This window comes from Phascolarctos cinereus, unplaced genomic scaffold (assembly GCF_003287225.1).
Source record: "Phascolarctos cinereus isolate Bilbo 61053 unplaced genomic scaffold, phaCin_HiC Scaffold_1;HRSCAF=81, whole genome shotgun sequence".
NCBI lineage: Eukaryota > Metazoa > Chordata > Mammalia > Diprotodontia > Phascolarctidae > Phascolarctos > Phascolarctos cinereus.
This window is the reverse complement of record NW_027555514.1, coordinates 256,715,703-256,743,560: the sequence shown is the minus strand read 5'-3', so window position 1 is coordinate 256,743,560 and position 27,858 is coordinate 256,715,703.

Here is a 27,858-nt window from a genome sequence, read left to right as displayed (position 1 = left end):
CTGTAGGAATTATTTTTTAATAACCATGGGATCACAGAATGTTGCTACCAAAAAGATGTTCAAAGTATTTGGTCCAGGGCTTCTTAACCCTTTTTGTGTTCTGGACACATGTGGCCCTCTAGGTCCTCACACGTGGCCCTTTGTCTGAATCCAAACTCCACACTTGGCTTTAAGGCCACAGGCTCCCCACCCCTGCCTTGGGCAGTTTAGTGAAGCTTGTGGACCCCTTCTCATAATAACAAAAGCATAAAATAAAATGTATTGGATTACATAGGAAGACAGTTATATTGAAATATAATAATCAACATATTATTTTTAAATAAATTCATGGGCCCAAATTTAAGAACCCCTACTCTAGTGAAATTATGGGAGCAAATCTTATTTTTACTGCTCTGTAGATCGGAAAGAGGGCGAAAGACTACAAAGCTAGAACCAAAAGAGACTTAGAGGTACTCATGTCCAACCTTGATCTAAATTTAGAGTGGAAAATTGTGGAAGCTGAGGTCCAAGGAGGGAAAGGGACTTACCCAAGGTCACACAGCTAATAAGTGTTTGAGGCAGAATTTGAATCCAAACCTTCCTATACTCTACCAGGGTTGGGGAACCTGCAGCTACGTATGACCCTCTAGGTCCTCAAGTGCGGCCCTTTGACTGGAATCCAAACTTCACAAACCAAATCCCCTTAATAAAAGGATCTGTTCTGTAAAACTTGGACTCAGTCAAAAGGTCACACTCAAGGACCTAGAAAGCCACATGTGGCCTCGAGGCCGCAGGCTCCTCATCCCTGCATCTATCCACTCCCTTCTCCCATTGGCTCTTCGCTGTCCAAAATGAGGGAGCTGCACTGCATGGCCTCCAGTGTTCCGGCTCTAAATCAATGATGCCTGGCAGATCCCTTCTCACAATAGTATTTTCAAATACTTGAAAGAAGTGCTGTTTCATTTAGAGCTTGATCAACAGAGATGCAATGCTGCCCTTCCAAGTTCTCAGACCCCTGAATTTAAGAAGTCCTGATGTAGTCTCATATCCTTTTTACAGATGGGGAAGTTGAGGCCTCCAAAGGTTAAATAAGATAATGATTCAGTGGCAAGGACAAGCCTCTTAATTCCCTATTTGGTGCTTTTTCCACCAAAAAAAAATCACAATTTATCCATCTCTTTGCATTTAACACTCCTTAACCATGAAAGTTACATCTTTAAGCATCTCTAGTCTCACCAGCAAGACAGATATCTGGGATTTAACTAGAAGCAAACAAGCCATAGGAATGTATCACATTAACTGATTTATCAAGTTAACTCTCGGGATTTGACCATGTAGCCTTTCTCCAGCTGGCATGACATTGGAGAAGTGATTTTATTATGGGCAGCTACTGGACTGTGTGCTGCACCTGGAATGAGGAAGACCTGAGTTCAAATTTATCCCACTTAACTAGCTGTGTGATCCTGGGAAAGTCATTTGACTTCCCCTTAGACTTAGTTTCCTCATTTATAAAATGTGACTAATAATAGCCCTTACCTCACAGGGTTGTCAAGAAGAAATGGGTTAATGTAGAAAAAGCACTTTGCAAAACTTAAAGTGATATATACGTATAAACATATATAAATACACACACACGTACATGTGCTATTGTTATTGTGGCTACTTCTGTCTGGCTCAGAGGGCTTGGGAATGCTGAGAGACTCTTAAAATACTCCATTCATCCCATATTCTTCTCGGATCTTTATACTACCTTGACCAGAGCCAAGCTAAGTTCATGGGACACCCACAGCTATAAGTAGTCAAGAAAGGAATATGAAGTGGGTGGAAAGATTAATAAGATTACATAGCATTTCCCATTGTTTATTTGGGGATTTATAAACATGTAGAGTTGAAGTGGGATGATATGAAGTGAAATATTTATCTCTGAGATCCTGTTACTAATGACTTGAAGTCATTGAGCCTTACAATCTGAGAGCTGGAAAAAGATATTCTTAGCATTGTTTTATCTCATCTCCATCTCAGCTTCCTAATCTGCCAATAGATAACTGTCTGTGTTCCAAGAACTTTGTCTGGTAATTATCAAGTGTTTTCATAATTTATAATCCTACTCAAACAATCCATCATACTATTATCCTAATTATTGCATCATCCTATGTAGTCTCTAACTTGAATGAGAAAGTTAATAATTGTTCTTCATTGTTCAGAACTTGGTAACCAGCTAGAAGTAAATTCTTTACTGAGTAAGAATTAGAACATCCCAAGCTTTTGTTTAGCATCTGAAGCTCAGCCTGACCCTTTCTTACCTTTCTCACCCTTACTTACCTTTCTAGTCCCCGTAAACATTATCCCCAATATGGTCCTACTTACTGTTCCTCATATATGACATCCCATCTCCCATCTCTGTGTCTTTTCATTAACTGACTTCCATTCCTGGAAGGTTCTCCCTCCTTATGGAGGGAGTTCCTGGTTTTCTTTAAGAATGAACTCAACCAGGAGCCCCTAGGGGGCACATTGGTAGAGCTCAGGCCTTGGAGTCAAGAGGATCTGAGTTCAAATCTGGCTTCAGACACTTGACACTCACTAGCTGTGTGACCCTGAGCAAGTTACTTAACCCCGATTGCCTCACCAAAAAGCAAAAACCACAACAAAAAACAAACAAAAAAACCAAAGGCCTTTTCCAGCCCCCCCCACCCCGATTCCTTAGTGCCTTCCTCTAGAGGATTAATTTTCATCTACTTTATATGTGTCTTCTTGTTGTTGTCATTTTTCATCCATGTCTGACCCTTTGTGACCAGATTTGTAGTTTTCTTGGCAAAGATACTGGAGCGGTTTACCATTTCTTTCTCCAGCTCATTTTACAGATAAGGAAATGGAGGCAAACAGGGTTAAGTGATTTGCCCAGGGTCACACAATAGCAAGGGTCTGAGGTCGGATTTGAATTCAGGAAGTTGAGTCTTCCTGACTCCAGGCCTGACACTCTATTCACCTAACTGCCCTATGTATCTCGTATGTACCTGTATCGATACATATTGTCTTTCCTATTAAAATAGAAGCTTCTTCAGAGCAACGACTGTCTCATCTTTGTATCTCCAGGACCTGGCATAGTTCTTGGCACACAGTAGGTGCTTAATATATGCTGATTGATGGAAGACAGATATTGAAAGATGAAACCACCAGCCTATCAGCAAAAGGGCTGCTTGTTTAATTGGGGTCTGCACCTTCCAGAAAATATCTCTATTCTTTCAAATTCAGAATTTTAGAATTGAGAGAAATTTTAGAGATCATGTAATCCTAACCTATTTATTTTACAGATAATTTGAAATCGGGAACTCTTAGATACCTTTCAAGTCCACTTTTCCCCTTTATTTTTCTTTAGATTCAAGATCTTTCAGATGAATGTTATTATTATGTGATGTTATTATTTTTATTATATAATGTTATTATTTTTCTAGCTCTCTAAAGTAATCTTTTGGTAGTTTTATTGGTATGGGCCAAATCCATAAGTTAATTTGGATAGTATTATCATTTTTATTATATTGGCGTAGTACAATACTAAGCAATTACTCTCTCCCACTTTATTTCGGGGTGAGGATATTTGGAGTTGCATGTATGTAGTCTCTATATTTGTTTTGATAGGTAGACTCCTAGATATTTTATTCAATCTGTAATTATTTTGAATGAAATTTCTTTTTTCCTCTTCCTGATGGTGATTTATGTAGTTTTATTTTGTATCCTACTGATTTGCTGAAGTTACTAATTGTTTCATTTAATTTTTAGTTAACTCTCTAGGGTTCTCTAAGTAGATCATCATATCATCTGCAAAAAAAAAAAGATAACTTTTTTCTTTCTATGCTTATGCCCTTAATTTAGTTTTCTTGCCTTATTGATATAGGAAACATTTCTAGAATAATGCTAAGTAAAAGTGGTGATAATGGAAATGCTTATCTTACCCTTGATCTTATTAATATAACCTAAAATTCCAACTGAGATGTAGGTGTTTTGTATGCTGCTGTGTGCAAAGGAAGACATGACTCCTAACTGGTGGAAATAATATTGAGATAACACTGTATACCTGTGGAGTTGATGGCAGGGACTTTTATGGGAGAAATGTGGATAGAGGACAATCTATAGTGAAAAAGATTTTGGGGAAGCCAGCTTCTTGATATTTCTTCGAATTTCTTCCATCTTGACTCCCTAGAGACTACAGTGAACTTCTACTTGCATAAGATCATTCTTTCTCTCTTGCTTTAAGCTTAGATTTCATGTCACTACTAGCTAAAGAGCTTGTTGATTCTTGAATATTTTTTAGTATATTCTAATCTGTATAGCTTTTCTGATTTCTGTTTGTTATTTGCTTGGATTAAGGGATTTATTCACTATTTGTGATATTCTTTTGTGTAATTATCAGTAAGAGCTACTGGGGAAGCAGGTTTTTTTTTTCTGAAATTGAAAAAAGCATACGCCTAATTTACAAATCTTTTGGAGGACAGATAGTTATAAATCTAACCCAATAGTCCTATCAGAGGTAGGCGAAAGAAGCAAATATCTAGGTCTGGTCCTTTTGCTATTTCTTTCAAGGTGGAAATCACAGTCTGCTCTTGAAAGGGTGGGTCAGATTCCAGAGACAGTTATCCATTGCTGCCTGTAAGCAATGCCTATTCAACATGACAACTCATGTAGATATACATAGTTTTAGATGGTAACACATATCTTACATTGAAAAGGCCTCTGGTTTATCTCAAATATCTGGCTCTTGGTTTTAAATAGACACTATTTATCACATTTTTTAAGTTTGCTTATCCATTTTTTTTGTGGTTTTGATTCAAAATGAATCATGTTTGTGCAAAGATTTTTCAGCATTTATTGATATAATCCTATAATTTTGATTGCTTATTAATATTAATCTGCCCATCTTGATTATTTTCACTCCATTGGGTCCTACCAGTTTGGATTATTTTGAGTGGATATGTAGGATAAATTAAACATGTCATGTACATTGTAACTTTCCTTAGCCAGTAAACATCTGTATAATTTAAGAGAAGAAATATTAGATATTATGTAAATGTGATAGTAGCCTAAGAATTGTCAATCTCTGAGCTAAGTACTTAGAAAGGTATTTAGACTATTTCTCAATCTGTCAAGAGCCTCTATTTAGACATGACATCAGTTAATTCCCCCAAACCAGACTTTGAATTAGATACAGTGAAATCCATTTTAACAAAGCAAGAGATCGAGTCGTGGAAATCTTGTCTTCCTGTTAAGATGACCTTAAATGAGAGGCATATACCCAGAGCTTGTAATGGGTTGAAAAGTTTCTTCTTGTACAGCTTTCCTCATGAACTTTGTTTTATTTGACACGGCAAAAAAAAAAAAATGTACACTATTTTGTAACAATCTGGTACTTTCCTTCATAGCTCTCCTGTGAAAGCTGTCAAGGCAAGGAAATAATTCAGCCATCCTCCAGGAAGCCCTAAGGCTTCTAAGAAGGTAAGATTCATGTTGGATTTCAGTTTACTGCATCTGCTAATGCTCACCTTCAAATAGAAAATGACAGGAAAAAAAGGAGCTAAATAATGTGTCTTCCTATGCTGAAGGGCCAAAAAGAAAATGAAAACAAGATGAACAAATGCTATGGTAATATTAAAATGTTGAAAACATACAATTAACTGCCTTTAATTAAAGCAAAGCCAATACCGATTTTCAGACATCACATGCCTTTAAAGTCAAAGGAAAGTACCAACGTGAAAATTAAGGACTGAAGGAGGAATTCCACTAATTTCAAGTCTGGCAGCGATGACTTCTGGATAAATAACACATTTTCTTTGCCAGCTTTGTCTCCCAGAAAATAATATGATAGGATGGAAAAACATTGAACTGAGAGTTCGGAATTATGGAAGGGTTCAAGTTCTCCCAGTTTGGGCACAATCTGCTTATTAGCAAATTATAATTCTAGACTTATTTTATTATCTGTAAATTGACCACATTGGACTAGACTATTTCTAGGGACTCTTCTAGATCTAAGATTCTGTGATTCTAACTGAACACTATACTTCTTTTGTGGCATAAAATAACATACTAATTGTGTCTTGGTAGAAAAAAAATAACCAATTTATTTCCAATGCCCAGAAATTATTCATTTTGCCTCAAATTTGGCCCAAAAAATGCAGATTATTTTAAATATCCAGAGAAATGGGGAAAAGGAGGATCAAATAAGATCACTTTTCAAATATGCAAGTCTCATTTGGCACAATAAAAGCCGTTCACAATTTCTTTGATGTTTTATTAGTCTACTGTTTAAGATTTATAGCATCAACTCTTTCAAAACTCTAGGAGAAATACAATTTTCTTCAAGAACTGCCTATTGAAACTTGGACTTTTCAGCCAGATGTTTATACTGTCTTGCTACCAGCTTACATAAAAGGATCAGAACAGACATATTAGCACGAAGAATATTTTTATACCAGGAAGCCAATTGGCCAGAGAAAGTAAGTAGATTTAGTTAGATCATTGGATTTTTTTCTTGTGTGTCATCTTCTCTCTGTTAGACATGGTGTAACTACAACAACAACAACTTTATTAATGTTTTAATGTTTCCAAAGAACCATACATAAGGAAACAAGCACTGAATTTGGAGTCAGGATAGACCTGGATTTCAATCTTGCCACTGACTCTTATTGCCTACATGATCATAGGTCATATAGTGTCTTAAGTAAAGACAGTTAACCTTTTCAAGCCTCAGTTTCCTCATTTGTGAAATGGGGATTAAAATATCTGTAGAACCTAACTCAGAGAATTTTTGTACAGATCAAAAGACATGATATCAAGAATTTTGTAAACTGTAAAAGACAACCTAAGAGGCAGCATGGTGTAGTGGATAGAGAAATGGCCTTAAAGCCAAGAGGATATGAGTTCAAATCTCACCTCTGACACATACTGGCCAGCCACGTCCCTTAACCTCTCAAGGCTCCAGAAAATTCTCTAAGACTGAGTTGCAGAGAAGTTTCTAAGCTGCCTTTGGTAGAAGAAGTTTCCTTACTTGAGCTCCCTATGTGATTCTAATGGAATCACAGGTTCAGTCTCTGACTCTATCTCAAAAGGATATATGGGGACAGTTAGGTGATGCAGTAGATAGAGTACTGGCCCTGGAGTTAGGAGGACCTGAGTTCAAATCTGACCTCAGATACATAACACTTGCTAGCTGTGTGACTCTGGGCAAGTCACTTAACTCCAATTTCCTCACCAAAAAAAAAAAAAGAGGCTATATAAATTTCAAACACCATTTTATTGTTTCTGTCAGAATTAAGACTTGGCAAGAATGTGTTAATTGCCTAATAGATGCAGTTGAGAAGACAGTTGTCCCATCTCAAGAAAATGTAAAAAGTCTACCTTGAGTAAACTAAACTTGACAGTACAGTGCCTAGTACACAATAGGTGCCTAATAAATGCTTGCTGCCTAACAGAATGATGATGATGATAAAACATAAAGTTAATAAGAGAATAGGAACTTGGTCAAATATCATTTCTACCTGAACTCCATAAAACTATGAGAATGAAATTAATAATACAATGATAATGATGCTTATAACAAAATACATTACATAATTATCTCATCTGAGCCTCACAGCCCTGTGAGGAAGGTGCTATGGATATTATTATCCCAACTGAATGGATGAGAAAACTGATTCAGAAGGTTAAGCTTTGGAGAGTGAGGACCCAAGTTCAAAATCCCACCTCTGACACTTTGTAGCTGTGTGACCTTGGGCAACTTAATTAACCTCTCTGGGACCTCATGTGTAAAATGAGGGGCTTGGAATAGACGACCTCTAAGCTACTTTCCTGCTTTAGAATGACGATCCTATGACTTGATTATAGTCATACAGCCAGCGAGTGTCCTAAGAGGAGGAGATTTGGGACAACACAGAGTTTTTAGACCAAGCAAGAGGTAGAGCCAAAGAATGATATAAGACAGGGCAACGATGGAGAGGGGAAACCTAAACCTTGCCATTTGTTAGTATCGAATAGTGAAATTAAAAAAAAAGGGTTCATCTTTCTAGTGAACTCATGGTCTTTTTCTTGTAGGAGGAGAGCCTCACCCTATTGGTAGAATATAAATCCAGAATATCATATGTATCCTTAGAGAAGATGAGAGCTAATAAGAGAGAAAAAGAGAGTTGTTTTGACTGCTCAGATCCTTCGTCTTAATCCTTTATGTTTTGTGCTTTTTTGTAAGGTAAAATAAAGCTTATGTCTCATTTAACATATTGTTAGCTCGAATGCTTTCAGAGGATCTGAGATCTAGTTTGCCTTTTTCTTTTTATGAGACTTAAACGTAAGATGCATTCTAAGAAATCTAGGGGAGAACTTGGTGGATGCAAAAGGAGCCTAATGATTATGTTTCCAGGGGAAACCTTGGGTAAGGACATGAGCCATTGAGAGTTATTTGTGAAAAGCACCACAAGATGTAACTTGTTCCATGTTGAAAAACCAAGAGCTTTTTTTCCCTTGAGAAGGATCATTAAACATTTGAATCTAAGGAATAAGAAATACGCTTTTCTTGTAGAGAGAAAAATTGAACTATTTAAGGAGAAAGTGGTTTCTTGTACTACAAGCATAAGATATGCTGCTTCTTTAAGGCCTTTTTTTTTGTTAAAGAATTAATGATTTAGGGGCAGCTAGGTGGCACAGTGGATAGAGCACCGGCCCTGAAGTCAGGAGTACCTGAGTTCAAATCCGGCCTCAGACACATAATACTCACTAGCTGTGTGACTCTGGGCAAGTCACTTAACCCTAATTGCCTCACTAAAAAAAAAAAAAGAATTAATGACTTAAAATGACAGAAAAATGCTTTATATAAAGAAAGAGATATACATTTATTGTGCAAGGTGTGAGACGCTGCCCATGTTATGAATGATATCTAATATGAGTGTAAAAGAACTTTGTTTAATATTAGTAAGTGAATAGAATGTACATATGAAGAAACATTTTTCAAGTGGGATTTTGAACAGTTTGGAAGAGAAAATAAATTTTGGTGTGAATATGATGACTTCGATCTTGTCAACTGTGTGGATCGATGCCTTGATTATGTGGAACCAGCATAAGGTTATAAATGGGCAGAGAAAGCTCTTTTATTAAAAATTGAGAAGTGTATCAAGAAATACAGTTTCTAGGGTAGGCAGACTATTGCTTTGGGGCAATGGAGAGAGCACTGAGCCTGGAGTCAGGAAGGCCTAAGTTCAAATGTGACCTCAAACACTTGTGTGACTCTGGACAAGTCACTTAACCTCAGCTTGCCTCATCTGTAAAATGGGGATAATAATAGCACCTACCTGCCAATGTTGTCATTAGGGTCAAAGAAGATACTTATCACTGTGCCTGGTTCTATATAAGGCTCTATTTTAAGGTTAGCTATTATTATTATTATAATCGAACTCCAGAATTGCAAAGCCGAATGGATACCTCAGCTAATTTGCATAAATGTCGTTTATCACGGAAGAGGGTAAAACCAGCCTTCAGTGCCACCTAGAGTTGGAGAAAGGTAAAGCTCTGCCTGAGGGTTTATTGCTTTTGCTGTCTGCCATCGCTAATGGCTTGAGAAGAGCAGGGGAGACTTTGCAGCTGCATTAGTGTCCTGTGATGCTGCAATCCCCGACTCTGATTGAACAGCTCACCATCGAGATGAATGAATAACTGGCTGGACGGGCCTGTGTAACCCAGAGATAGCCAGTTTGAGGAATTTGGCAGTTAAATTTGGCTTAAAGAGAACTGCTATTTATAGTCAGGGCTAACACTTTCTAAACACACTTTCAAGAGTGATAGTTAATTGAAAAGGGGTTATAAAGTCTGTGTTCAAGTAGAGAAGGGGATTTCCCCAGCAGAAAAGTGGGGAAGATCAGCAGTTAAACAATGTGCAGAGAAGCAGTTTCATGTGGTGTAGACGTTCCTCAATGGACTGATGACATTGAACCTTGAATTCCAGAGCAGCGTTACCCTAAGCATATCAGTAGTCCTTCTTCATAGATTTCGTTTTTATGTATTTTATCTTATTTTTTTTCTAATCACGTTAAAAACAATTTTTAACATTCACTTTTTAAAACTTTTAATTTCCACTTCTTTCCCTCCCTGTCCTCCCGCCCTCATTGAGAAAGCAAATAATTTGCTATCGGGTATATATGTGCAGTCATGCAAAATATATTTCCATATTAATCATGCCTTCATATGTTTCCATGTCAAGTTTCTACAACTATGTCCACTCTTCATCACAGCTATTGAATATATTAGCAGAAAAGTGTGATTTGGTTTTATGTATGTATTGTACCATATTTTATTATGTATGTACTTTATTTAACATAGAGCAGCTAGGTGGCATAATGGATAAAGCACTGACTCCTGGAGTCAGGAGGACCTGAGCTCAGATACACTTATTAGCTGTGTGACCCTGGGCAAGTCATTTAACCCTGTTTGCCTTAGTTCCTCATCTATAAAATGAGGTGGAGGAGGGAATGGCAAAGCACTCTGGTATCTTTGCCAAGAAAGCTCCAAATGGGGAGACAAAGAGTTGGACCCGACTAAAATGACTCAGTTACAAGAACAAATATTAGTGGCAAAGTCTGATATAAGTTTATAGGTCTACTGTGATGTATTGTAGTATATATGCATTTCATTTAACATACTAATACCTATAATATTTTTGGCTTTATTAAGTAAATGGTCCAAAAATATCCAAAACTTATTGTGAATGGCTGGTTGTGTTGATGGAAAGCATGTTGTGTGGTGGCTCAGGAACCAGTGTGGTGAATAGGGGAAGTCATTTTCTCTCAATAGAGTTATTGCTAGGACTCTGAAAGAATGTAACTTTAAGTTGGGGCTCTGTCTCTGAGAATCTAGGCCTGTTAGTATGAGAACAAGTCAGAGGAGCTAGTCAAACCCAGAAAGAAGTGAGATGTCTTAAACACCTAGGTGATAGGTGCAGGCTACAAATCCTACAGGGTGTGAGTGTTGACTATTCCCTATTCTAGCAACCCCTTTTCACCACTTATCACGCTGTGGGAGCTTTGGAATAGACCACAGACCGCTCATGTTCTTATACAAGGAATATGATCCACAGGTGTTATCAAATAGGAGATGTGAAAGAAAATGAAGCAATTTTCATTTTAAGCACAAGCCTGCCAGAGATGAATGTTATTAATCAAATTATTCTAATTGTAAGTATCTCTGCTCAGAGAGAAATTCCAAATGGGTAGAAATATATTCTGCCTTTGAAAATCTCTCTCTGACACAAGCAATTTCCACTCAAAATTTATAGCATTCCCAAACAAAAGATAAAATTGCGCAATTAGATCGAACCTAGTTAGAGAGCCTAGGAAAAAGTTCAGTTAACAGTTTGAGTCATCAGAGTTAATGATCGTCACTTAAAATGTCAATACACAATGAAGAACGATTTTCCTAAAACTCGTTAACCACCTGTCATGCAAACTTACAGCTGAATTGGTGTGAATGTCACACAGCAACACTAATATCAGCCAAAATGGTTTATTGATTCTCATAGCCAAGCCAAGCAAAGGGGAGGATGGACAGACAGTCATATGAAGCCTCCCTGGCCCCTCCTGTCCTGCAGGGAAGAATGCAGGTTGGTAGCCCAGAGGAGCAATAGTATGGTCAATGGTGTAGCAGGAGTGGGAAACCTGCAGCCTCAAAGCCACACATGGCCTTCTAGGTCCTTGGAGGTGGCCTTTTGACCCAGTCCAAGTTTTATAGAACAAATCCTTTTATAAGGGAATTTGTTCTTAGATTCAGTCAAAGGACCACACTTGAGGACCTAGAAGGTCACTTGTGGCCTCGAGGCCATGGGTTCCCCACCCATAGAGCTTCAGGGAACTTGGGTTTACATTGGATTTTCAGACAAAGGGTCTGCCATGGCTGCTGCCACAGAGCTGGTGAAGTGCTGGCATAAAGAAACATAGATCAGCAGAAAAAGAAGTTCAGTGAAGATTAATGAGGAAGGTCTATTCTAACTACCACAAGTCATGGAGCATGGAAACCATCAGGATGAGGAAGGTTGAATTATAACTGCCACATCAGCCAGCTTATGGGAGAGTTTCAGCACTAACTGTAGTCAAACTTCAACACACCAGCATTGTGTAACAGGAGTCAGGTCTACGAGGGTGGTTATTCATCACCAGTCTCAGGATTCTCCTCTTTTCCTGGCCAATGGTGAGCTCAAGAGAGACTTTCATTGCCAGAGTGAATCAAAGATGTCTTCTTTCTCTTTATCTGATCATTATCCAACAGCTATAGCTTTAAAAATAGGCTTTTAGGGGGGCAGCTAGGTGGTACAGTAGATAGAGCACCAGCCCTGAAATCAGGAGGACCTGAGTTCAAATCTGACCTCAGACTAAACACTTGACACTTACTAGCTGTGAGACCCTGGGCAAGTCACTTAGCCACAACTGCCTAAGCAAAAAAAAAAAAAAAAGAGAGAGCTGTTAGGCAGGGATAGAGTGCATCCAACATGGGCCAGTAGAAATATGTATGCCTAGAGTCTCACAGATTAGATGTAGAGGGCTTTAAACTGATGAGAAGTGTTAAAAAAAAAACAACAACAAACTGCCCACATTATCAGGTCATGGTGAAAGAGAGTAGTGTTCTTATATCAATCAGGTAATCTGCCCTGTTCTTGCCCAGTCACCAGTCTAATTCAGTCTTCATGAAGAATAGAATTCTCCCTGAACTTTTTCTGTTTTAGATATAGGGGAGGCTTTGAAAAGGATGTTGAAAAGGATTCCAGACTGGTATGCTGAGTAAGTTATTGCCAAGGTTTTCTATTCAGGTAGAGCCAAGGATTTCTGACTAAAATAATATCCTCATATTTTGCAACATGTAGCCTTTCTTTACCTTTCTTTGTATCTTCAGCACTTGTTATACCACCTGGCACATAGTAGTTGCTTAATAAATGCTATCTGATCAACGGGGATAGGAGGGAGAGGGGGAACCTCAGCATGCTTCCACACAGGTCATGAAGAAGAAGAGACAAGAGGTAGAGGTTGGTAGCTCTCTGTAGAAGTGGGACAAGACAGATACTTGTTATTCTGACATAGGCAGTAGAGATCTTCTGTGTTCCTTGGGACATTTATCAAGAATGGGATAGAGAGTAACCTAAGCAGAATTCTAACTAATATGGGTCAAGCAGAGCTTTGTCCTAGGATGCTGGAAAGTGAGAGGGCATGCTTCCTTACCAAGTAAGGTGCACTTCCTCTCAACTGCAATTTCTGTTCCACTGACTCCTCTCAGGGACCTCCATCATCCAGCATAGCCCTGAAACTCAAACACCCTTGGGCATAGCTACCCCTATCCCCATGGCTCACCTAACCCCAAAGGAGAAGAAGACCAGACTCTCTGGGGGCATGTGTTAGACACCACCCCCCCCGGCACAATGTAGTCAGTCTTAGTCTTAGTTACCCCTGGTAGCCCCCCCCATCTGAATTGGCCCCAAATACAATCATCATAGTTAAAGTAGTTAAAATTCTGCTCCTGAGACTTGTCAAACCTGATGAGCGCTATCCAGGGGTGTCGTAAGTATTTAACAAGTGGCTCTCCAAAATCAAACGTGTGGCACATTTTTAAGTTTAATCTGCATTATTGACATTTTCTACATCACTTTCTTAAGTCTGGAAATCAATAAAACAATAAATCAAGCCCTGTTTTATTAACCTTGCCAATTTCTGAGGTGTAAATGCCCACACAGAAATTTTAACAATCTCCAGAGGTGGTGTGAGCTGGCTCCAGCACAATCCTGCTACTATTCCTTTCTCCTGATTTGTGTTCTGGATGAAGAAAGAAAAGGGTGATACGTAAAGACACAATGTTTTCATCACTATTTCTAGGAGAATGTAGAGGCTTTAGTAGAGCAAGTCATATCTGAGAAATAACCTGGCTAAGAAGATGATGTTTGAGAATTGGATTTGAATTTCTCTGCTATAGTTTTGGGGAGCAGCTATGTGGTGCAATGGATAGAGCATTGGCCTTTTCTCTGTTCCTAATACTCGGTATTATCGGCCATTCCCCATGTCTGGAATGAATTTCCTCCTATCTCAGCTTCATAGCATTTCCTACTTCTTTTAAGATCCAGTTCAAGCACCATCTTCATGAAATTTTCCTAATACATCCAACTACTAGTGCTTTCCCTCCCAAACTATCTTGTACCTAATTACCTTGTATGTATGATGTATTTATTTGTAGCATTTCCTCCAGGTCTTCTTTTCCAACTCCTACTCACATTGGCAGGTCAGATCCCCAAAAGGTGTTTGCTACTATTACTCTTGGGAATGTAAAGGTATCTTTGAAGGATTGGATTTTTAGACTTACAAGCCCCCTCTAGTGTGCCTTCCACTAACAATCAGCCAGATGGTTTTTTAGCAAAGGTGTTTACTTGAATACTATAGCATAAACAATTTTATAAAAGCATTCCACCTCAAATTCTGTGGCATACTCTTTCACAAATACAGATTCCAGGGGGAGAGTGGAAACATCTTAAAATACAAAGGTGTAAGGTAGAAATTGAAAAAAATCATAAAAAGCACAAATAGCAAAGGGGTGACTTGCAACTCTTGGTTACTGAAAGTCCCATTAAATCTTAGAAAATCTTCATGAGGCAGGTTCCCCATAGGCAAAACTCTGCCAGGATTTAAGGGTTAGTGCTTTTGAAGATTCCATAACTAACATTTCTCCTTACCACAGGGATCATACTGCCTGAAATTACCTTTCCTCAGGTAACTACTGCTCCTGGCTAGATACATTATCTACTATAGGTCTGGTGTCTTTGATAACTGCTGGATGCAATATTTACTAGTAGTCCAGAATTTCCTATGACATGATTAGATTTGGGTGAGGATAACTGAGACAGAAAGAAACTTTCTCCATGTATAACCCCACTCCCAAGAGCTATTCACTCTCAGGAGCTTGGTTGTGAAATGCTCCAAATTCTTCCACCACTAGACGGTTCTTTGCCTAACTGAGTTTACTGCTGAACTAACTACTATTTTATTCACACGTCCAATGGGCATGACTGATCTCAGTCAATTACATTGTTTTCCTTCTCAACCCAGTTAATGAAATTTGTACCTCATAAAGAGATCACAGTATAAACCATCTTGTTTACACATTTAAAATTTATCATATCCACTGATTTATTGATTCAAATGAACTATCTTGGCCTTCTGTGATTACACCAATCAGCATGGGATAAAAGCTCAAACTTATATATTTATATACATACAAGTTATCTCTCACATTAGAGTGTAAGATCCTGGAGAATATAGGATGTTTAACTCTTTTTCTTTTTAAACTTTTTTGCATCCCTAACACCTAGCACAGTGCTTGGCATATATTAGATACTTAGTAAGTGGTTATTGATTGATTGAATAACTAATTGATTTATTGGAATATATATTCTGTTTGGGAGAAGGGAATAACACATACAAATATAATTACATACAACCTATATACAATGTAGTTTGAGGAAATAGGGGACACTCATAGGTAGAAGAACTAGGAAAGGCCCCTGTTGGGGGCCTTTGAGCTGAGTCTTGGAGGGAGCTAGGAGTTCCTTATTCAGGGATGAAGAGAGAAAATATTCCAGATGTAAGACACAATCTATAAAAAACCACAAATATAGGAAATCTAAACAGGGCAGCAAGATGGCTCTCAGTGGATAGAACACCAGGCCTAGAGTCAAGAAGATGCCTTCCTGAGTCCAAATCTGGCCTCAGACACTTACTAGCGGTATGACCCTGGGCAAGACACTTAATCCTGCTTACCTCAGTTTCCTCATCTGTAAAGTCAGCTGGGGAGGAAATGGCAAGCCACTCCAGTATCTCTGCCAAGAAATCCCCAAATTGGGTCACGAAGAGTCGGACACAACTGAAATGACTAAATAACAAAAGCATGACTTATTAAGAGAATACATTTCAGCTTAGAGTGACTCAGTTCTGACTTTTTGGAGAAACCATTGGAACAATGGTGAATCTACACCACTCTCCACTTCATTCTTTGAGCAATAGGTTAAGTTACTAAGTGTTGTTTCGATACTTAAAGTTTTGCCTATTCATCATTTGCTTTTTTTAAATCGCTAGTTACATAAGGGAAAGATGATTTTAATTGCATCTGCATCCCGGGCTTGTGCTTTGCTTTAGAAAGCATGACAGAGGGAAGGAAAACTTCAGAATATTTGGTTGTAATTGGCTAAGAGATCACTGTTCTGGGTTAGCAAAAACACATTGCCTAAGGGTTTAAAGCATCTAATGAATTCTATTTGCAATTTGTGTTTTTAGAGAATTTTTTCAAGCTTTGTAGAGTCAGTAAGCCTCACCCTAGGCTAAAAACCTTAGAAACTAAACTTCAAGCAGACTGCTTTTTTTATTCCAAGGAGACCTTGGGCACCTGGGTGGTCTTTCTAGATAGAGTGTTGGGCTTAGAATTGGGGAAGACTTGAATATAAATCTGGCCTCAGACATTTTACTAGCTGTGGGACCCTGGGCAAGTCACTTAACCTTCTTTTGCCTTAATTTTCTCAACCATAAAATGAGGATCATAATAGCACCTACCTCTCAGGGTTGTTATGAAGATCAAAAGAGATGCTATTTGTAAAGTGCTAAGAACGGTGCCTGGCACATGGTAGATGCCATATAAATGCTTTGTTCCCTTCATTCAGGGGACTTCAAAAGAAACTCATGCCCTAAGCCAGCCACAGTGACCTCTATTGGACAACATATAGAATTCATTTGAGGGGATTGTAAAGCAGACCAATTCTCTTTCTTTTGTGTCTGAGCCCTTATGAGCTTTTGGGGTTTCCAATTTGAAATAGTATTTGGTGACCTAATTTTATTACTGCTATCATTGCCAATGTACACAATTAAAAATAATGTTTTTTTCTATGAAGATGCTTTTTATTTTTTTTAATTTGAGTTTTGTTATTTGTCATGTTTTGCTACATAAGTGTGATTTTAATTTACTCTTGAAGCAACATTTTCCCAGTGGGAATATATTTGCAATTGTAAAAAAAAAAATTAGTAGTAAACGAGACTTGATGAAATGAAATATGGTTTATGACGAACTTTGGAAGAATTAATTGTCAAACGATTCAGAGCTAGAAGTTTCTTTAAAGATCACGAATTCCAACTCCTTAATTTTGCCAAGGAGAGAAAGGGTGAGACCCAAAGAAATGACATGATTTGCTCAAGATCCCACAAATAGCAAATGGCAGAGGTCATATTTCTTTTTTTAAATAGTATTTCATTTTTTCTAATGACATGTAAGGACAAATTTTAACATTCATTTGAAAATTTTGAGTTCTAAATTTTCTCTTTCCCTTTCTCTCTTCCCCCTTCCATAAAATGGTAAGCAATTTGATATAGGTTATATATGTACAATCATGTAAAACATATTTCCCCAGTAGTCATGTTGTAAAAGAAGAAACAGACCAAAAGAAAAAAAAATGAAAAAAATAAAGTGAAAATAGTATACTTTGATCTGCATTCAGATTCTATATATTTCTCTGGATGTGAATAGCAATTTTCCTCATGAGACCTTTGGAATTGTCTTGAATCATTGTATTGCTGAGAATAGTTAAGTCATTTACAATTGATCATCATACAGTGTTGCTGTTACTGAATACAAGATTTTCCTGGCTCTGTTCATTTCACTTTACATCAGCTCATGTGAATCTTTCCAGTTTTTTCTGAAATCTGAGGCCAGATTTCAATCTGGGTCCCCTATCAATTCAGTGATCTATCTATAATACCATCCTAACATACTGCCTCTTCAGGATTGGAGACTTCTACTAAATGAGAGGTAGGAAGTAAGATACAAGTGTTGCGGGCACCTGTGATCCTGACAGTGTTTATTTTCTGGCGAGTATGAGAAAGATAAAGAGATACATGGGACAGGTGGGTAACAGGTCCATAACCAGTTCCGTTTATTGATCTGAGGGCTAGGGTTTTTATACCCCTTTTGTGGGAACAGAACCCAGAGTGGAAAAAGCCAAGTATCAATAATTTTTCTCATGGTAACAGTAACTGGGGGGAGTCCCCCCGGAGTCGTCTCCTCGATTCCTGGTTATCTTTCAAGGTTTGTTGAAAATCCTTCATCTTCTCAAGGGACAGACAGCACCTGGGAGAGGCTGGAGAGCCTATGTTCTGACCTAGCTGGCTCTTAGATAATAGACAGGAACAGGAACAACCCGGCCTGACCTAAATCCTCAAACCCGTCAGTGCAAGCCTTCAACATACAAGCTAATTGGGAGGGAGAGAATTAGCAGGTGGGGAATCAGGGAAGTTCTGATACAGAAAAAAGTCACTGAGCTGTATCGCTGTATCTTAAAGAAAGGGGTTCCATGAGGCAGAGTTAAGGAGGGTACATTCCAAGCCTGGCAGATGGCCAGTGCAAAGACATGGAGACAGAATATGGAGAACAGTGTGTGTGAAGAACATAGAGAAGGCTGGTTTGATCACAGATCACAGAATATGGGACCAAAGAGGCAGGAGAGAGAGAGACTAGGGCCAGAGAGTGAAAGGCTTTAAAAGCTCAGCAGATAGTAGTAGCTACAATGCTAGGCTTCGAGTCAGGGAGACACAGGTTTAAATCCTATCTCTGACACTAGATGTGTAGGCCAGGGCCTCTAGCAACTCATTAGATCTTTATTAATCAATCAACATTCATTAAATACCTATTACTACCAGATGCTATACTAACCACAGGGAATTATAAAGACAAAAATTTAAAAAAAAATCAAAAAACCTTCCTTTAAGGTAATTACATTCTTTCCTCAACAAACATTTATTTATTATATTATTTATTAAGCATCTTCTACATTCCAGGGATTGTGCTATAAGGCAAACAACATGCAGATAGAGAGATGATAGCTAAATAGATAGATGTACAGAAAGACAAATATGTTTGTTCTTTCATTGGTTCTTTGTCCTTTGTTCTTGAAGAGGATTGCAAATGATTTGTATTTAAGTGAGGGAGGGCTGTGCAAGGTCACCAGCCTCACTTTCTCCTCCCAAGTCATCCAGGTCCACCGGTGAGATATAGATCAGGATGACTGGAGATGGCCCTGGGTGCAGTGGGAGACCTTGGCCTTTTTAAGCTAAGGTCTTTAACAGGTCTCAGTTTGACTGAGGCAATACGCATTCAGTGATTAAGGTTAGGTAAGAAAAGAGGCAAAGAATGGCCTCTTTTACCTAGTCAACAAAAAAAAAAAAGAATCAATCAAGATCCTCAGGGTTTTTGGCCAAAACAGAAACATTTGCTATTTACAGTCACTTTGAGCCATCAGGGCCCAAACAGTGACCAAGTAAGGCTTGGGCTGGGACCTATGGCCAATCAATGAAAGCCAGTGATTTGGGTTTAAGGCATGATCCTCATTCTGTGCAAATAGCAAACAAAAGAAAGAAAAGGTCATTCCTACTGGGAACTCTTGGTGAGAGGTGTCTGAAAAGAATATGTCCCTCCCCATTTATTCATTGAGAGGGAAAGGACTTTATTTGGCCTCACTGCTTAGGTTAAAGCAAAGACCTAGGTTTGGGAATTTCCAGAAAAATTCGTACTCAGGAAGCAGATGCAATGAAGAACTTTATTTTTATTTATTTATATGGTACTCCAAGTAGACAAGCAGAAACATATACACACATTATATGGCAATATAAACAGAAAAAGGTTTTCTCCCTAGGAATACAAGAAACTTACCTGGCATGAAGGTGAGGGAAACGTATTGGGGAAGGAACAAGGAACATGCTCAAAGTTGGGCTTCAGGTTGCAAACATTATATACCTTAAGAACAGGCTTGGTTGAGAACAGGTAATCTGTGTCAGACATACCTGTCAGCAACAGAGCTGTACTGGTTTGAAGTTTGAAGCCATTGGCAATTACAACCCAGTTGGCTTAAGGTGTCAGATGCTCCAAGGAAGTGACTGCAGCTAACTAACCATGGTGTTATCATTCTGATCAAGCTGTTCCTTGCTCATGTGGAACATGGCTACTGGGGGGAAAAGATTGGCACTGCAAGATCTCTGGGCATTGTGAATTGGTTCTAGCCCCTCATCCCTTTCTATAGAAGTCCTGGAATAGGCTCTGCTCCTGTGCCTAGGCTGCTAATGATAGCAGTAATTGATGATTGCTGAGCTTCAGCTGGGAGCTATACCCCATTCTTGGCAACTTTGCCAAAAACTACCTATGATGGCACCTCCAAAATCTATAGCTACTGCTACCAAATCCCTCCTCTCAGGAATTCACCAACCATCTTGTAAGGACTAATCTTTGAGTACCCCTCCAAAAAACCCAGGCAGTTGCTATGGCAACTACATAAAGTTTTCATATGAAGAAAGAACCAAGAAAATTATTCCCTTTTTAAAGAAAGAAAGGAATGAAGAAAAGGGAAGGAAGAGAAAGAAGGGAAGAAGGGGAAGGAAGGAAGAAAGAAAAGGAGGAAAAAAGGAAGGAAGGAAGAAATGAAATACTTTACACAACCTGCCACCTCAAGGAAAATATTCCCGTAGCTACTACAAGCCAGTTGTATATACTTCAAGACAAAGTGAATTAGGGTTGGCATTCCTAGCAAGAGTGTATATCCTGCATAGTTGAGATAGCTGAATCTAGCACTTGTACCCATAAAAGTGAGAGAAAGTGAAGTCTGTTGTGACAATCTTTTCCAGTGTTTAAATATGTGCTGCATGAAAACACATTTTTATAGCCACAAGAAGGAAGCCCCAGTTGACAAGTCAATGTAGTGGTTTCCATCGGCAAACCATTTAGGGAAGGGTAAGCTCATTTTAATTTAAATGATTCCAGAAGACTTAGGATACAGAATGCTAGCCACTCCTGACCGAGAGGCGATGGACTAGATATGAAGGAGACACACAAGTTTTAGACAAGGGAAATCTGTTTTGCTTGATCATACATATCTGTTACATTTTTTTTCTTTTAGGGGAGAGATGAGGAGAAAAGACAGTCCTTCTTAATTGAAAAAATTTTACTTTTAAAATAATTTAAATGACTTTTTGTCCCATTTTGCTTACTAGACTAGATTGAATTGTATCTACATCAATTTTACACCACTCCCTACGCTTGCCATTGTTATAATATCAAAGGGTCACAATGAAAATCTTCTGTCGTGCTATGGTATTTAATTGTGGAGTTTTATTTGTGCCCTTCTTTTATTAAACAGTTTATTATTTTAAAAAATGGGAGTAGACATTAAAGGAATACCTGTTGTGTACATTGTTTTCCTGGTTCTGCTCCCTCCCCTTTTCCCACACTTTTCTGTATTCTCCATTTTCATGGACACAATAATATTCTGCCACCTTTATATAAGCAGGATTCATTAATTGAACAATCATTGACCCTAAAGTGAAATGTGACCTTGAGTGCCAATCCTTGCCTCAGTTTCTACCTCTTTCTCCTCCTTGTTTCGGATATCACAATGTATACCAAATTTGGTATTCAGCAGTCTATTCTTCTCCAGACATCCTGATGCCCATTTACCCTACTTCCACTCCCCTACCCATATCCCCTTGATTGAATGCAACAAATACATACAATTATACATGCACATGCATAGACATGCACAAATACATACATATATATGCATACTCACACACATGCACAAATACACACACAGAGTATTTTCTTTCTCTTTCTCTCTCAGCTGCTGTATAAAATTATAATTCACTGACCACACAATGGGATGGTCTTACAAAGAGACTGTCTCCTAACCTGTGGGCTTAATAAAACTACTAAAATAAATGATGTAATGAAAAATAATCATAATAATAAATTTAAAAACAGTTAATAATAATTGATAAAATAATAAAAATCTAGTGCAATCTAACCTGCCAAATAGAGAACAGTACTTATTTCACAGCACACTCATGTACCACACTTTGTGTAAACATTCCCCAAGTGACGGCCATCCACTTTGCTTTCAATTCTTTGCTACCACAAAAAGTTCCACTAGAAACATTTTGGTGACAGGGTATGTGGTGTTTATTTCCAAAAAGCTTACATACACATTTCTCAGTTGATCATCCATGCCTCTGTACTTCCTAGATTTGGGACATTCTGGAAGCCAGGGGAATGATTTAGCACATATTCCTTCTTTGCATCCTTTGCCTGAGAAGAGCTTGATGTGATTTGATCACCATGAGTGAATGTATCTTCCTTGGCTCACTTCCAATACTTGAGAGATATAGTGGCCTGAACAGTGTATACTTTTCTTGGCTTAGATCTCCACCAAGAAATCTAGAAAACTCTCTGCACTAGGCAACCCTGTGGGCTGGCACCAATTGTAAATGCCTTGGTTGCTTCAGTCTTTATTAAAAAGGTAGAAGAATCAATACACATTATCTCTTATACGATTAAATATTAAGTCCTATTTCCATAAGAACCTACAATGAGCATTTCCCAGTGCTATAGTCCCAGCAAGAGTCTTTGCTGGGGTACTCTATGAGCTGTTCCCAGGGACCCAGGTTCAGAGACCTTCTCTGGCTTACTTTGCTGTCTGCCCCACTTCAAGTCACCACTCCATCCTGATCCTTTCTGCTGTGAAGCCCTTTGCTACCCTTAGTAGGTAGGTGAAGCAAGGTGGCTCCTTTGGTGTTGTCCCTTGTTGGGGGCTTGCTGCTTAAGCAGAGTATACCCTGTACTAGTAAAGGGACCCTTAGGGTCTCTCCTTGAATGACCAGGAATAGCAGCAGTTCATGGCTCTTACAATGAGGCACTGAAATAGGGCATTCCCCTAAATGAGACAGCTTCACCATAGAGATTTACTCTGGCTGTTCCTTTATGTTATACCTTCTAGCTAGACATGACATTCCTTCTCCTAGCTCAGTACCTCATTCCCGGAATGCTCTTTTTACCTCCTCTTTCTGATTTCCCAGGTCACTTCCTTTTAGACTCACCTGAAATTCTATTCTCCCAATGGAATTTGGCCTTTCCCAGTCCCACCCCTTGTTAATACCTTCTGCTCCCTGATTGCCTTCCAACTACACTATATTATCCTGTATATCAATCTATCTATCTATCTATCTATCTATCTATCTATCTATCTATCTATCTATCTATCTATCTACATATTGTCTTCCCCATTAGACTGTAATCTCTTAAGGTTCAGAACCATGCTTTTGTCTTTCTTCCTATTCTACACACTTAACACAGAGCCTGGTACATAATTGGTACTTTACAAATGCTTGTTGAAAGGGATGATAGCAGGAATTCAAATCTGCCCCCCTTCACACCAAGCTTCATGACAGTCCCAGAAACTGACTCCGTTTTTGTGTTGGAGGACAAGTAGAGGGGACATCCCAGTAGAAAAGGAAAATCGTTAGGTCTAGCGATAGAAGACTCTGCAACTTATTAGCTGTAAGATCTTTAGATAAATTGTTTCACCTGTCTGAGACTTGGTTTCCTTATCTGGAAAATGGGGCTACTAGCTTTAAGGAGACATCAGGATGCAGTAGGGAATGTACTGTACTTGGAATCTGAGGACCTATATTCAAATCCCAGCCCTCTCATTTAACAGGGATATAGTCTAAGGCAAGTCACTTAACTTTCCTGAGTTTTGGCTTCTTCATCTGTAAAATAGAAGGGGCAGGAGGAGGGAGAAGTTGAACTAAATGGAAAGCTAAGGAACCTTCCAGCTTTCAATAAAAGAAGGGCATGAACTTCCCCCCAACTCTGTCCTTAACACTCTTCAGTGTTACACTTTGGCACCCCTTTCCCCAAAGGATTACACCTCCTCTTCATCTAGCAGCCAGGCATTTTAGTAGAAATCATTTTAACATTTTGTGCCAAATTATTGTAATCTCTATCATTTAAACTTTTCCAAATATAGTGCTAATTGAATACACATCTGCAAATCTTCTTAAAAAGGGACTGGCATATTTGTGGAGTGGTTTCATGGTGATGCTACCAATACCCTCCTAATCATATAGGACATCCACTTAGCAGAGTAAAATAACCCAGATGGCAAAGACAAAGACAGAAATAGTCAATAGTGGAAGGACTGTGGGAAGACAGGCACACTAAATACACTATAGTGCTTTTGTCAATGAGTCCAACCATTCTAGGAAAGAATTTGGAATTATGAGAGAAAAGTACAAAATTGTTCATACCCTTTGGCTCAGTGATACCACTGACACACATGGGACCCCAAGAGATCAAAAATTGAAATGCAGAAGAAAGATCCCATACCTACCAAAATAGTTGTAGCCGTGTTTTCTGTGGTGGTATGAAACTAGAAACAAATTGAATTATTTTATTGATTATCAATCAGCAGATCTAACAATGGCACTCAAATATAATGAAGTAGTATTGCGATGTAAGAAATGACATACATGATAAATTCATATAAATTTTGCATTTGATTCTAGAGGTGATAAAAATCCAATGGGGTTTTTTGAGCAGGTGAGTGACATGATCAAAACTGTGCTTTAGGAAATTCATTTTAGTGGCTTAAATGACAATAGATTGAAGTGGGGAGAAACTCTTCAATCCTAGGTTATGATCCTGGGAGACAGGGAAGATAGGATTGCCTTCTACAGTGATATGGAAAGGAGGTGTGTGGTAAGTGGTGAGGGTTTATAGGGAAAGACTGTTGTTGGCAACAACAACAGGGAAAGATAATGAGTTCTGTTTTGGATATAATAAGCTTAAGATGTCTAATGGATGTCTAGTTTGAGATGTCTGAAATGCATTTGGAGATTTGAGATTGAAGGTCAGCAGAGAGATTGGGGCAGGATGAGATAACTAAGCAAAGTAATAAAGAGGGTGAAGAGAAGAGAACCCAGGACATGTCTGAGGGATACCTACCATTATTAGAGGGCATGATCTGGGGGAGGAGCCAGCAAAGGTGACAAAGGAGCAGACAGATAGGTAGAAGGAGACCCAGGAGAGAGAGTGGTGTCCCAAAAATCTAGAGAGAAGAGAATATCAAGGAGGAGAGGGTGGTCAGGTATCAAAGGCTGCAAAGAGGTGAAGGAGAGTGAGGATCAACTAAAGGCCACTGAAGGGGCAGCTGGGTGGTGCAGTGGGTAGAGCACCAGCCCTGAAGTCAGGAGGACCTGAGTTCAAATCTGGCCTCAGACCAAAACAGTTGACACTTACTAGCTGTGTGACCCCTGGGCAAGTCACTTAACCCCATTGCCAAAAAAAAAAAAAAGGAAAGAAAGAGAGAAAAGAAAAGGCCACTGGATTTGGCAACTAAGAGAGAGCAGTTCTGGTGGAATGATAAGATCAGAAGCTAGATTGTAAGGGGTTAAGAAGAGAGTGAGAGGAGAGAGAGTGGAGACATCCATTGTAGTCAGCCAACAAGAGAAGTTTAGATACAAAAGGTAGAAAAGTTATAGGATGATAATTAGTGGGAATGATCATAATACCATAGATTTAGAGCTGGAAGGGACCTTAGAGGCCATTAAGTCCAATTCACTTATTTTGCAGCTGAGGTAACTGAGGTACAGAGGAGTTAAGTGACTTGTCCAGGACCACACAGATAATGGGTGGCTGGACAGAAGAGATAGGGGGAAAGATTGTGGAATACAGGTACAGAATAAAATATATGTAGTCAGATGTGGCCAATAAGTCAGTTTGTTTTGCTTAACTGTTCTTTGTTATAAGGAAGGGTCCTATAAAGGTGGGAGAGCTATTGTGAAATTACCATGCAACATATCAAAAAAGTTTTTTTAATAATATAAACCAATCTATTGTTAAATTTTAACGGATATTTAATTTTCTATGGCTTATGAATTTATAACCTAATGTGTAATATTCAGAAATTCTTCTCCTAAAAGAAATGAATTTTTGTAGTAAAATATTCAGTCATAAAATAGTAAGTGATAGATGCTACCTTACTGAATGAGAACAAGATAAAAATAGGAACTTACAGTTATTTATACAACAATTTAAAATTTTATGTATTTAATGTATTAGGAAGCCTTCCAGTTTTCAATCAAAGGAGGGCATGAACTTGATCCCAACTTCTCTGTCCTTAATACTCTTCAGCATTACACTTTGGCGTCCCTTCCCCCCCAAAGAATTAGACTTCCTACTCATCGAGCAACTAGTCATTTTTGCAAAAATGAGGAGTTTGCATTTTCTCACTTTCAATACATTAATATAATTTGATTCTCACAATTTTGAGAGCTAGGTAATATGGATATTATTGCCATTTTGCAGATGAAGAAACTAAGGATCTGAGAGTAATTAGTTGTTGGGTACTGGTGTCAGTAGCAATGTAAAGCTTTTGGTGAGCTACTAATTACTTTGAGGGGGCTATATGGAGTAGTCAAAAGATTACTGGGCTTAGCACCAGAGAAACTGGCTTTGAATACTGATTTCACTATGACTTTGGGTATGACCTTTAAGTTTTTGGGTCTCACTAGCTTCATCAGTAAAAATGAGGGAATGGTTAGATGGTATGCCTCTTTTAGCCCTAAATCTATCATCTTATGACCCACTTGCATCCCATTTTGTTCTCAGTAGTCATGAGGTTGATTTATTCAAATTTCAGTTGGGCAGAAGTATGTTTCTTAGTGATTCTTAAAGTAGGGGAAAAAAGTGATTAGATATTAAAAGCCAAAATTTGTTCTGTTGTTCAGTTGTTTCACTCATAACCAACTCTTCATAATCCCATTAAGAGTTTTCTTGACAAAGATAGGGGAATGACTTGCCATTTCCTTCTCCAGCTCACTTTACAGATGAGGAAACTGAGGCAAACAGGATGAAATTACTTCCCCAGGGTCACACAGCTAATAGGCTTCTGAGGCAGGATTTGAAGTCAGGAAGATGAGCTTCCTGCCTGCAAACCTAGCCCTCTATACACTGCATTACCTAGCTGCCCAAGAATTATTACTAGTCTTTAATGATAACAATACAACAGGAACAAGGTTTTCAGTCTTTTTTTATGAGTCTCCTGGAATGAACAATAGTCATAAAAATTGCTCTCTGGAATTCTCCATTTCCTCAAGAGGAAAAAAATCACAGTGAGAATTTGAAACTTAAAAGCATCCACGTAATGGTCTGACTACTGTTGAAATTCATAAACCTCTTAACCGACTTTACATTGCATTAGAAGCTTTTTTTCTGCCTTGTGAGTTTCCTTCCGTTCTTCTCATTCCTACTTTCCTGTTTTAATATTGTGTTTTCCCAATGGTGTTTTTAATGCTCTTATCTATTCCTGTGGATTCTAAGAACTTTTCTATGTTGCCTGCATGCTAAAGCTAAGCTCAGCACTCATTCATCCAGGCCACTAGTACCTAGCGTGGGTGTGTGTGGGTGTGTACGTGTATGGTAGGTAGTTTGCTTTGGTTTTGCTTTTCCCTCTAAAGCTATTGTTATTTGTATAATGTGATGGTCCAGTCTTTATATACAATCTACTTGACCTGATTCAATCCATTATGTGGATTATGACACATGGGTAGGTGTTCTGTGACAATTTTCCATCTCTGCTTTCTGAGTATCTGCTGAATCAGAACTAAGAGTGTATACATAAGACTCACATAGAATTTGTTTGGCTTGACAAAAAATATTTGTTACAAGGGCTGTGTTTTTTTTTTCCCCTAGGTGGTAAGGCGGGCAGCTAGATGGCACAGTTGATAAAGTATGGGCCCTGGAATCAGAAGGTCTTGAGTTCAAATCTGGCCTCAGACATTTACTAGCAGTGTGACCCTGAGCAAGTCACTTAACTCTGCCTCAGTTTCCTTATCTGTACAATGAGCTGGAAAAGAAAATGGCAAACCATTCTATTGTCCTTGCCAAGAAAACTCCAAATGGGGTCATGGAGAGTCAGACAGGACTGAAACAACTCAACAGCACCAACAAGGTGGTAAGGAGGTG